This window comes from Musca domestica, unplaced genomic scaffold (genome assembly GCF_030504385.1).
Source record: "Musca domestica strain aabys unplaced genomic scaffold, Musca_domestica.polishedcontigs.V.1.1 61, whole genome shotgun sequence".
In the NCBI taxonomy this organism is placed as follows: domain Eukaryota; kingdom Metazoa; phylum Arthropoda; class Insecta; order Diptera; family Muscidae; genus Musca; species Musca domestica.
The window spans coordinates 1,230,025-1,243,496 of NW_026712367.1; positions in this window are offsets into that span (position 1 = coordinate 1,230,025).

Sequence of the window (13,472 nt, forward strand, 5' to 3'; positions counted from 1 at the left end):
AAAAATAGGGTATTTTAAAATGGCCATAACTCCTTAAATATTGACATTTCGGGCTTTTTAGCGCGTTTTAAATTGCAGTTTCTTAAAGAGGAAAAATAGGGTATTTTAAAATGGCCATAACTCCTTAAATATTGACATTTCGGGTTTCTTATATATTTCTTAAAGAGGAAAAAAAGGGTATTTTAAAATGGCCATAACTCCTTAAATATTGACATTTCGGGCTTTTTAGCGTGTTTTAAATTGCAGTTTCTTCAGGAGGAAAAATAGGGTATTATAAAATGGCCATAACTCCTTAAATACTGACATTTCGGGCTTTTTACCGTGTTTTAAATTGCAGTTTCTTCAGGAGGAAAAATAGGGTATTTTAAAATGGCCATAACTCCTTAAATATTGACATTTCGCCCTGTTTAGTGTGTTTTAAATTGCAGTTTCTTCAGGAGGAGAAATAGGGTATTTTAAAATGGCCATAACTCCTTAAATATTGACATTTCGGGCTTTTTAGCGTGTTTTAAATTGCAGTTTCTTCAGGAGGAAAAATAGGGTATTTTAAAATGGCCACAACTCCTTAAATAATGACATTTCGGGCTTTTTAGCGTGTTTTAAATTGCAGTTTCTTCAGGAGGAAAAATAGGGTATTTTAAAATGGCCATAACTCCTTAAATATTGACATTTCGGGCTTTTTAGCGTGTTTTAAATTGCAGTTTCTTCAGGAGGAAAAATAGGGTATTTTAAAATGGCCATAACTCCTTAAATATTGACATTTCGGGTTTTTTAGCGTGTTTTAAATTGCAGTTTCTGAAGGAGGAAAAATAGGGTATTTTAAAATGGCCATAACTCCTTAAATATTGACATTTCTTTATTTTATTTTTTTTAAATGGCCATAACTCCTTAAATATTGACATTTCGGGTTTTTTAGCGTGTTTTAAATTGCAGTTTCTTCACGAGGAAAAATAGGGTATTTTAAAATGGCCATAACTCCTTAAATATTGACATTTCGGGCTTTTTAGCGTGTTTTAAATTGCAGTTTCTTAAAGAGGAAAAATAGGGTATTTTAAAATGGCCATAACTCCTTAAATATTGACATTTCGGGCTTTTTAGCGTGTTTTAAATTGCAGTTTCTGAAGGAGGAAAAATAGGGTATTTTAAAATGGCCATAACTCCTTAAATATTGACATTTCGGGCTTTTTAGCGTGTTTTAAATTGCAGTTTCTTAAAGAGGAAAAATAGGGTATATTAAAATGGCCATAACTCCTTAAATATTGACATTTCGGGCTTTTTAGCGTGTTTTAAATTGCAGTTTCTGAAGGAGGAAAAATAGGGTATTTTAAAATGGCCATAACTCCTTAAATATTGACATTTCGGGCTTTTTAGCGTGTTTTAAATTGCAGTTTCTTAAAGAGGAAAAATAGGGTATTTTAAAATGGCCATAACTCCTTAAATATTGACATTTCGGGCTTTTTAGCGCGTTTTAAATTGCAGTTTCTTAAAGAGGAAAAATAGGGTATTTTAAAATGGCCATAACTCCTTAAATATTGACATTTCGGGTTTCTTATATATTTCTTAAAGAGGAAAAAAAGGGTATTTTAAAATGGCCATAACTCCTTAAATATTGACATTTCGGGCTTTTTAGCGTGTTTTAAATTGCAGTTTCTTCAGGAGGAAAAATAGGGTATTATAAAATGGCCATAACTCCTTAAATATTGACATTTCGGGCTTTTTAGCGTGTTTAAAATTGCAGTTTCTTCAGGAGGAAAAATAGGGTATTTTAAAATGGCCACAACTCCTTAAATACTGACATTTCGGGCTTTTTAGCGTGTTTTAAATTGCAGTTTCTTCAGGAGGAGAAATAGGGTATTTTAAAATGGCCACAACTCCTTAAATATTGACATTTCGGGCTTTTTAGCGTGTTTTAAATTGCAGTTTCTTCAGGAGGAAAAATAGGGTATTTTAAAATGGCCATAACTCCTTAAATATTGACATTTCGGGCTTTTTAGCGTGTTTTAAATTGCAGTATCTTCAGGAGGAAAAATAGGGTATTTTAAAATGGCCATAACTCCTTAAATATTGACATTTCGGGTTTCTTAGCGTGTTTTAAATTGCAGTTTCTTAAAGAGGAAAAATAGGGTATTTTAAAATGGCCATAACTCCTTATATATTGACATTTCGGGCTTTTTAGCGTGTTTTAAGTTGCAGTTTCTGAAGGAGGAAAAATAGGGTATTTTAAAATGGCCATAACTCCTTAAATATTGACATTTCGGGCTTTTTAGCGTGTTTTAAGTTGCAGTTTCTTCAGGAGGAAAAATAGGGTATTTTAAAATGGTCATAACTCCTTAAATATTGACATTTCGGGCTTTTTAGCGTGTTTTAAGTTGCAGTTTCTGAAGGAGGAAAAAAAGGGTATTTTAAAATGGCCATAACTCCTTATATATTGACATTTCGGGCTTTTTCGCGTGTTTTAACTTGCAGTTTCTGAAGGAGGAAAAATAGGGTATTTTAAAATGGCCATAACTCCTTATATATTGACATTTCGGGCTTTTTAGCGTGTTTTAAATTGCAGTATCTTCAGGAGGAAAAATAGGGTATTTTAAAATGGCCATAACTCCTTAAATATTGACATTTCGGGCTTTTTAGCGTGTTTTAAATTGCAGTTTCTGAAGGAGGAAAAATAGGGTATTTTAAAAGGACCATAACTCCTTAAATATTGACATTTTGGGCTTTTCAGCGCGTTTTAAATTGCAATTTCTGAAGGAGGAAAAATAGGGTATTTTAAAATGGCCATAACTCCTTAAATATTGACATTTCGGGCTTTTTAGCGTGTTTTAAATTGCAGTTTCTTAAAGAGGAAAAATGGGGTATTTTAAAATGGCCATAACTCCTTAAATATTGACATTTCGGGCTTTTTAGCGTGTTTTAAATTGCACTTTCTTAGAGAGGAAAAATAGGGTATTTTAAAATGGCCATAACTCCTTAAATATTGACATTTCGGGCTTTTTAGCGTGTTTTAAATTGCAGTTTCTTAAAGAGGAAAAATAGGGTATTTTAAAATGGCCATAACTCCTTAAATATTGACATTTCGGGCTTTTAGCGTGTTTTAAATTTCAGTTTCTGAAGGAGGAAAAATAGGGTATTTTAAAATGGCCATAGGTCCTTAAATATTGACATTTCGGGCTTTTTAGCGTGTTTTAAATTGCAGTTTCTTAAAGAGGAAAAATAGGGTATTTTAAAATGGCCATAACTCCTTAAATATTGACATTTCGGGCTTTTAGCGTGTTTTAAATTTCAGTTTCTGAAGGAGGAAAAATAGGGTATTTTAAAATGGCCATAGCTCCTTAAATATTGACATTTCGGGCTTTTTAGCGTGTTTTAAATAGCAGTTTCTGAAGGAGGAAAAATAGGGTATTTTAAAATGGCCATAACTCCTTAAATATTGACATTTCGGGCTTTTTAGCGTGTTTTAAATTGCACTTTTTTAGAGAGGAAAAATAGGGTATTTTAAAATGGCCATAACTCCTTAAATATTGACATTTCGAGCTTTTTAGCGTGTTTTAAATTGCAGTTTCTTAAAGAGGAAAAATAGGGTATTTTAAAATGGCCATAGCTCCTTAAATATTGACATTTCGGGCTTTTTAGCGTGTTTTAAATTGCAGTTTCTGAAGGAGGAAAAATAGGGTATTTTAAAATGGCCATAACTCCTTAAATATTAACATTTCGGGCTTTTTGGTGTGTTTTAAATTGCAGTTTCTTCAGGAGGGGAAATAGGGTATTTTAAAATGGCCATAACTCCTTAAATATTGACATTTCGGGCCTTTTAGCGTGTTTTAAATTGCAGTTTCTTAAAGAGGAAAAATAGGGTATTTTAAAATGGCCATAACTCCTTAAATATTGACATTTCGGGCTTTTTAGTGTGTTTTAAATTGCAGTTTCTTCAGGAGGAAAAATAGGGTATTTTAAAATGGCCATAACTCCTTAAATATTGATATTTCGGGCTTTTTAGCGTGTTTTAAATTGCAGTTTCTTAAAGAAGAAAAATAGGGTATTTTAAAATGGCCATAACTCCTTAAATATTGACATTTCGGGCTTTTTAGCGTGTTTTAAAATAGGGTATTTTAAAATGGCCATAACTCCTTAAATATTGACATTTCGGGCTTTTTAGCGTGTTTTAAAATAGGGTATTTTAAAATGGCCATAACTCCTTAAATATTGACATTTCGGGATTTTTAGTATGTTTTAAATTGCAGTTTCTTAAAGAGGAAAAATAGGGTATTTTAAAATGGCCATAACTCCTTAAATATTGACATTTCGGGATTTTTAGTGTGTTTTAAATTGCAGTTTCTTAAAGAGGAAAAATAGGGTATTTTAAAATGGCCATAACTCCTTAAATATTGACATTTCGGGCTTTTTAGCGTGTTTTAAATTGCAGTTTCTTCAGGAGGAAAAATAGGGTATTTTAAAATGGCCATAACTCCTTAAATATTGACATTTCGGGCTTTTTAGCGTGTTTTAAATTGCAGTTTCTTCAGGAGGAAAAATAGGGTATTTTAAAATGGCCATAACTCCTTAAATATTGACATTTCGGGCTTTTTAGCGTGTTTAAATTGCAGTTTCTTCAGGAGGAAAAATAGGGTATTTTAAAATGGCTATAACTCCTTAAATATTGACATTTCGGGCTTTTTAGCGTGTTTTAAATTGCAGTTTCTTCAGGAGGAAAAATAGGGTATTTTAAAATGGCCATAACTCCTTAAATATTGACATTTCGGGCTTTTTAGCGTGTTTTAAATTGCAGTTTCTTAAAGAGGAAAAATAGGGTATTTTAAAATGGCCATAACTCCTTAAATATTGACATTTCGGGCTTTTAGCGTGTTTTAAATTTCAGTTTCTGAAGGAGGAAAAATAGGGTATTTTAAAATGGCCATAGGTCCTTAAATATTGACATTTCGGTCTTTTTAGCGTGTTTTAAATAGCAGTTTCTGAAGGAGGAAAAATAGGGTATTTATAAAGTGGTCATAACTCCTTAAATATTGACATTTCGGGCTTTTTAGCGTATTTTAAATTGCAGTTTCTTAAAGAGGAAAAATATGGTATTTTAAAATGGCCATAACTCCTTAAATATTGACATTTCGGGCTTTTTAGTGTGTTTTAAATTGCAGTTTCTTCAGGAGGAAAAATAGGGTATTTTAAAATGGCCATAACTCCTTAAATATTGACATTTCGGGCTTTTTAGTGTGTTTTAAATTGCAGTTTCTTCAGGAGGAAAAATAGGGTATTTTAAAATGGCCATAACTCCTTAAATATTGACATTTCGGGCTTTTTAGCGTGTATTAAAATAGGGTATTTTAAAATGGCCATAACTCCTTAAATATTGACATTTCGGGCTTTTTAGTGTGTTTTAAATTGCAGTTTCTTAAAGAGGAAAAATAGGGTATTTTAAAATGGCCATAACTCCTTAAATATTGACATTTCGGGATTTTTAGTATGTTTTAAATTGCAGTTTCTTAAAGAGGAAAAATAGGGTATTTTAAAATGGCCATAACTCCTTAAATATTGACATTTCGGGCTTTTTAGCGTGTTTTAAATTGCAGTTTCTTCAGGAGGAAAAATAGGGTATTTTAAAATGGCCATAACTCCTTAAATATTGACATTTCGGGATTTTTAGTGTGTTTTAAATTGCAGTTTCTTAAAGAGGAAAAATAGGGTATTTTAAAATGGCCATAACTCCTTAAATATTGACATTTCGGGCTTTTTAGCGTGTTTTAAATTGCAGTTTCTTCAGGAGGAAAAATAGGGTATTTTAAAATGGCCATAACTCCTTAAATATTGACATTTCGGGCTTTTTAGTGTGTTTTAAATTGCAGTTTCTTCAGGAGGAAAAATAGGGTATTTTAAAATGGCCATAACTCCTTAAATATTGACATTTCGGGCTTTTTAGCGTGTTTTAAATTGCAGTTTCTTCAGGAGGAAAAATAGGGTATTTTAAAATGGCCATAACTCCTTAAATATTGACATTTCGGGCTTTTTAGCGTGTCTTAAATTGCAGTTTCTTCAGGAGGAAAAATAGGGTATTTTAAAATGGCCATAACTCCTTAAATATTGACATTTCGGGCTTTTTAGCGTGTTTAAATTGCAGTTTCTTCAGGAGGAAAAATAGGGTATTTTAAAATGGCCATAACTCCTTAAATATTGACATTTCGGGCTTTTTAGCGTGTTTTAATTGCAGTTTCTTCAGGAGGAAAAATAGGGTATTTTAAAATGGCCATAACTCCTTAAATATTGACATTTCGGGCTTTTTAGCGTGTTTTAAATTGCAGTTTCTTCAGGAGGAAAAATAGGGTATTTTAAAATGGCCATAACTCCTTAAATATTGACATTTCGGGCTTTTTAGCGTATTTTAAATTGCAGTTTCTTAAAGAGGAAAAATAGGGTATTTTAAAATGGCCATAACTCCTTAAATATTGACATTTCGGGCTTTTTAGTGTGTTTTAAATTGCAGTTTCTTCAGGAGGAAAAATAGGGTATTTTAAAATGGCCATAACTCCTTAAATATTGACATTTCGGGCTTTTTAGTGTGTTTTAAATTGCAGTTTCTTCAGGAGGAAAAATAGGGTATTTTAAAATGGCCATAACTCCTTAAATATTGACATTTCGGGCTTTTAGCGTGTATTAAAATAGGGTATTTTAAAATGGCCATAACTCCTTAAATATTGACATTTCGGGATTTTTAGTATGTTTTAAATTGCAGTTTCTTAAAGAGGAAAAATAGGGTATTTTAAAATGGCCATAACTCCTTAAATATTGACATTTCGGGCTTTTTAGCGTGTTTTAAATTGCAGTTTCTTCAGGAGGAAAAATAGGGTATTTTAAAATGGCCATAACTCCTTAAATATTGACATTTCGGGATTTTTAGTGTGTTTTAAATTGCAGTTTCTTAAAGAGGAAAAATAGGGTATTTTAAAATGGCCATAACTCCTTAAATATTGACATTTCGGGCTTTTAGCGTGTTTTAAAATAGGGTATTTTAAAATGGCCATAACTCCTTAAATATTGACATTTCGGGATTTTTAGTATGTTTTAAATTGCAGTTTCTTAAAGAGGAAAAATAGGGTATTTTGAAATGGCCATAACTCCTTAAATATTGACATTTCGGGCTTTTTATCGTGTTTTAAATTGCAGTTTCTTCAGGAGGAAAAATAGGGTATTTTAAAATGGCCATAACTCCTTAAATATTGACATTTCGGGATTTTTAGTGTGTTTTAAATTGCAGTTTCTTAAAGAGGAAAAATAGGGTATTTTAAAATGGCCATAACTCCTTAAATATTGACATTTCGGGCTTTTTAGCGTGTTTTAAATTGCAGTTTCTTCAGGAGGAAAAATAGGGTATTTTAAAATGGCCATAACTCCTTAAATATTGACATTTCGGGCTTTTTAGCGTGTTTTAAATTGCAGTTTCTTCAGGAGGAAAAATAGGGTATTTTAAAATGGCCATAACTCCTTAAATATTGACATTTCAGGCTTTTTAGCGTGTTTAAATTGCAGTTTCTTCAGGAGGAAAAATAGGGTATTTTAAAATGGCCATAACTCCTTAAATATTGACATTTCGGGCTTTTTAGCGTGTTTTAAATTGCAGTTTCTTCAGGAGGAAAAATAGGGTATTTTAAAATGGCCATAACTCCTTAAATATTGACATTTCGGGCTTTTTAGTGTGTTTTAAATTGCAGTTTCTTAAAGAGGAAAAATAGGGTATTTTAAAATGGCCATAACTCCTTAAATATTGACATTTCGGGCTTTTTAGCGTGTTTTAAATTGCAGTTTCTTCAGGAGGAAAAATAGGGTATTTTAAAATGGCCATAACTCCTTAAATATTGACATTTCGGGCTTTTTAGCGTATTTTAAATTGCAGTTTCTTAAAGAGGAAAAATAGGGTATTTTAAAATGGCCATAACTCCTTAAATATTGACATTTCGGGCTTTTTAGTGTGTTTTAAATTGCAGTTTCTTCAGGAGGAAAAATAGGGTATTTTAAAATGGCCATAACTCCTTAAATATTGACATTTCGGGCTTTTTAGCGTGTTTTAAATTGCAGTTTCTTCAGGAGGAAAAATAGGGTATTTTAAAATGGCCATAACTCCTTAAATATTGACATTTCGGGCTTTTTAGCGTGTTTTAAATTGCAGTTTCTTCAGGAGGAAAAGTAGGGTATTTTAATTTCGGGCTTTTTAGCGTGTTTTAAAATAGGTTATTTTAAAATGGCCATAACTCCTTAAATATTGACATTTCGGGCTTTTTAGTGTGTTTTAAATTGCAGTTTCTTCAGGATGAAAAATAGGGTATTTTAAAATGGCCATAACTCCTTAAATATTGACATTTCGGGCTTTTTAGCGTGTTTTAAATTGCAGTTTCTTCAGGAGGAAAAATAGGGTATTTTAAAATGGCCATAACTCCTAAAATATTGACATTTCGGGCTTTTCAGCGTGTTTTAAATTGCAGTTTCTTCAGGAGGAAAAATAGGGTATTTTAAAATGGCCATAACTCCTAAATATTGACATTTCGGGCTTTTTAGCGTGTTTTAAATTGCAGTTTCTTCAGAAGGAAATATAGGGTATTTTAAAATGGCCATAACTCCTTAAATATTGACATTTCGGGCTTTTTAACGTGTTTTAAAATAGGGTATTTTAAAATGGCCATAACTCCTTAAATATTGACATTTCGGGCTTTTTAGCGTGTTTTAAATTGCAGTTTCTGAAGGATAAAAAATAGGGTATTTTAAAATGGCCATAACTCCTTAAATATTGACATTTCGGGCTTTTTAGCGTGTTTTAAATTGCAGTTTCTTCAGGAGGAAAAGTAGGGTATTTTAATTTCGGGCTTTTTAGCGTGTTTTAAAATAGGTTATTTTAAAATGGCCATAACTCCTTAAATATTGACATTTCGGGCTTTTTAGTGTGTTTTAAATTGCAGTTTCTTAAAGAGGAAAAATATGGTATTTTAAAATGGCCATAACTCCTTAAATATTGACATTTCGGGCTTTTTAGCGTGTTTTAAATTGCAGTTTCTTCAGGAGGAAAAATAGGGTATTTTAAAATGGCCATAACTCCTAAAATATTGACATTTCGGGCTTTTCAGCGTGTTTTAAATTGCAGTTTCTTCAGGAGGAAAAATAGGGTATTTTAAAATGGCCATAACTCCTTAAATATTGACATTTCGGGCTTTTTAACGTGTTTTAAAATAGGGTATTTTAAAATGGCCATAACTCCTTAAATATTGACATTTCGGGCTTTTTAGCGTGTTTTAAATTGCGGTTTCTTAAAGAGGAAAAATAGGGTATTTTAAAATGGCCATAACTCCTTAAATATTGACATTTCGGGCTTTTTAGCGTGTTTTAAATTGCAGTTTCCTCAGGAGGAAAAATAGGGTATTTTAAAATGGCCATAGCTCCTTAAATATTGACATTTCGGGCTTTTTAGCGTTGTTTAAATTGCAGTTTCTGAAGGAGGAAAAATAGGGTATTTTAAAATGGCCATAACTCCTTAAATATTGACATTTCGGGCTTTCCAGCGTGTTTTAAATTGCAGTTTCTTCAGGAGGAAAAATAGGGTATTTTAAAATGGCCATAACTCCTTAAATATTGACATTTCGGGCTTTTTAGCGTGTTTTAAATTGCAGTTTCTTCAGGAGGAAAAATAGGGTATTTTAGAATGGCCATAACTCCTAAAATATTGACATTTCGGGCTTTTTCAGCGTGTTTTAAATTGCAGTTTCTTCAGGAGGAAAAATAGGGTATTTTAAAATGGCCATAACTCCTTAAATATTGACATTTCGGGCTTTTCAGCGTGTTTTAAATTGCAGTTTCCTCAGGAGAAAAAAAATAGGGTATTTTAAAATGGCCATAACTCCTTAAATATTGACATTTCGGGCTTTTTAGCGTGTTTTAAATTGCAGTTTCTTAAAGAGGAAAAATAGGGTATTTTAAAATGGCCATAACTCCTTAAATATTGACATTTCGGGCTTTTTAGCGTTGTTTAAATTGCAGTTTCTGAAGGAGGAAAAATAGGGTATTTTAAAATGGCCATAACTCCTTAAATATTGACATTTCGGGCTTTTCAGCGTGTTTTAAATTGCAGTTTCCTCAGGAGAAAAAAAATAGGGTATTTTAAAATGGCCATAACTCCTTAAATATTGACATTTCGGGCTTTTTAGCGTGTTTTAAATTGCGGTTTCTTAAAGAGGAAAAATAGGGTATTTTAAAATGGCCATAACTCCTTAAATATTGACATTTCGGGCTTTTTAGCGTGTTTTAAATTGCAGTTTCCTCAGGAGGAAAAATAGGGTATTTTAAAATGGCCATAGCTCCTTAAATATTGACATTTCGGGCTTTTTAGCGTTGTTTAAATTGCAGTTTCTGAAGGAGGAAAAATAGGGTATTTTAAAATGGCCATAACTCCTTAAATATTGACATTTCGGGCTTTTCAGCGTGTTTTAAATTGCAGTTTCCTCAGGAGAAAAAAAATAGGGTATTTTAAAATGGCCATAACTCCTTAAATATTGACATTTCGGGCTTTTTAGCGTGTTTTAAATTGCAGTTTCTTAAAGAGGAAAAATAGGGTATTTTAAAATGGCCATAACTCCTTAAATATTGACATTTCGGGCTTTTTAGCGTGTTTTAAATTGCAGTTTCCTCAGGAGGAAAAATAGGGTATTTTAAAATGGCCATAACTCCTTAAATATTGACATTTCGGGCTTTTTAGCGTGTTTTAAATTGCAGTTTCTTTAGGAGGAAAAATAGGGTATTTTAAAATGGCCATAACTCCTTAAATATTGACATTTCGGGCTTTTTAGCGTGTTTTAAATTGCAGTTTCTTCAGGAGGAAAAATAGGGTATTTTAAAATGGCCATAACTCCTTAAATATTGACATTTCGGGCTTTTTAACGTGTTTTAAAATAGGGTATTTTAAAATGGCCATAACTCCTTAAATATTGACATTTCGGGCTTTTTAGCGTGTTTGCAGTTTCTGAAGGAGAAAAAATAGGGTATTTTAAAATGGCCATAACTCCTTAAATATTGACATTTCGGGCTTTTTAGCGTGTTTTAAATTGCGGTTTCTTAAAGAGGAAAAATAGGGTATTTTAAAATGGCCATAACTCCTTAAATATTGACATTTCGGGCTTTTTAGCGTGTTTTAAATTGCAGTTTCCTCAGGAGGAAAAATAGGGTATTTTAAAATGGCCATAGCTCCTTAAATATTGACATTTCGGGCTTTTTAGCGTGTTTTAAATTGCAGTTTCTTCAGGAGGAAAAATAGGGTATTTTAAAATGGCCATAACTCCTTAAATATTGACATTTCGGGCTTTTAGCGTGTTTTAAATTGCAGTTTCTATAGGAGGAAAAATAGGGTATTTTAAAATGGCCATAACTCCTTAAATATTGACACTTCGGGCTTTTTAGCGTGTTTTAAATTGCAGTTTCTTAAAGAGGAAAAATAGGGTATTTTAAAATGGCCATAACTCCTTAAATATTGACATTTCGGGATTTCAAGCGTGTTTTAAATTGCAGTTTCTTAAAGAGGAAAAATAGGGTATTTTAAAATGGCCATAACTCCTTAAATATTGACATTTCGGGCTTTTTAGTGTGTTTTAAATTGCAGTTTCTTAAAGAGGAAAATAGGGTATTTCAAAATGGCCATAACTCCTTAAATATTGACATTTCGGGCTTGTTAGCGTGTTTTAAATTGCTGTTTCTTAAAGAGGAACAAGTAAAAAAACATTAAGTTCGGCCGGGCCAAACTTTTAATACCCTCCACCTTAGGGTAAAATAAACATTAGAAGAAATGTGGCAAAAACCATTACAATGCCGATTATGGGGAGGTCCCGTTATATGGGGGCTATACCAAAACGTAGACCTATAATTACAATGTTTCGCCACACGAACTAGGACCCATTATGACCCACAAATACCAATTTTTAGGCAAATCAGTGAAAACATGTGGCAAAAACCATCAAAATACCGAATGTCGGGAGGTACCGTTATATGAGGGCTATACCAAATCATGGACCCATACATGCAATGTTTCGCCACCGGAGCTGGAACCCATTATGACCAACAAATACCGATTTTCAGACAAATCCGTGAAAAAATGTTGCAAAAATCATCAAATTACCGAATATCTGGAGGTACCGTTATATGGGGGCTATACCAAATTTTGGACCCATACATGCAATGTTTTGCCACACGCTCAGGGACCTGCTATGACCTACAAATACCAATTTTAAGACAAATCCGTGAAAAAACGTGGCATAAATCATCAAAATACCGAATATCGGGAGGTACCGTTATATGGGGACTATACCAGAACGTGGACCGATATATCTCATTTTCAATACCAACCATCCAAGACACAATGCAAATAGCTCTGCTAAATTTGGAGCTCTACGTCAAATAATGTGGGCTGTATCGTGATTTCAACAGACAGACAGACAGACGGACAGACAGACAGACAGACAGACAGACAGACGGACATCGTTAAATCGACTTAGAATTTTATGCTGATTATGAATATATATATACTTTATGGGGTCTAAGACGAATATTTAGGGATGTTACAAACGGAATGACAAAGTTAATATACCCTCCTCTCCAAGGTGGAGGGTATAAAAATAGGGTATGTTAAAATGGCCATAACTCCTTAAATATTGACATTTCGGGCTTTATAGCGTGTTTTAAATTGCAGTTTCTTAAAGAGGAAAAATACTGTATTTTAAATTGGCCATAACTCCTTAAATATTGACATTTCGGTCTTTTTAGCGTGTTTTAAATTGCAGTTTCTTCAGGAGGAAAAAATAGGGTATTTTAAAATGGCCATAACTCCTTAAATATTGACATTTCGGGCTTTTTAGTGTGTTTTAAATTGCAGTTTCTTCAGGAGGAAAAATAGGGTATTTTAAAATGGCCATAACTCCTTAAATATTGAGACTTGGGGATTTTTAGCGTGTTTTAAATTGCAGTTTCTTCAGGAGGAAAAAATAGGGTATTTTCAAATGGTCATAACTCCTTAAATATTGACATTTCGGGCTTTTTAGTGTGTTTTAAATTGCAGTTTCTGAAGGAGGAAAAATAGGGTATTTTAAAATGGCCATAACTCCTTAAATATTGACATTTCGGGCTTTTTAGTGTGTTTTAAATTGCAGTTTCTTAAAGAGAAAAAATAGGGTATTTTAAAATGGCCATAACTCCTTAAATATTGACATTTCGGGCTTTTTAGTGTGTTCTAAATTGCAGTTTCTTCAGGAGGAAAAATAGGGTATTTTAAAATGGCCATAACTCCTTAAATATTGAGACTTCGGGCTTTTTAGCGTGTTTTAAATTGCAGTTTCTTCAGGAGGAAAAAATAGGGTATTTTCAAATGGTCATAACTCCTTAAATATTGACATTTCGGGCTTTTTAGTGTGTTTTAAATTGCAGTTTCTGAAGGAGGAAAAATAGGG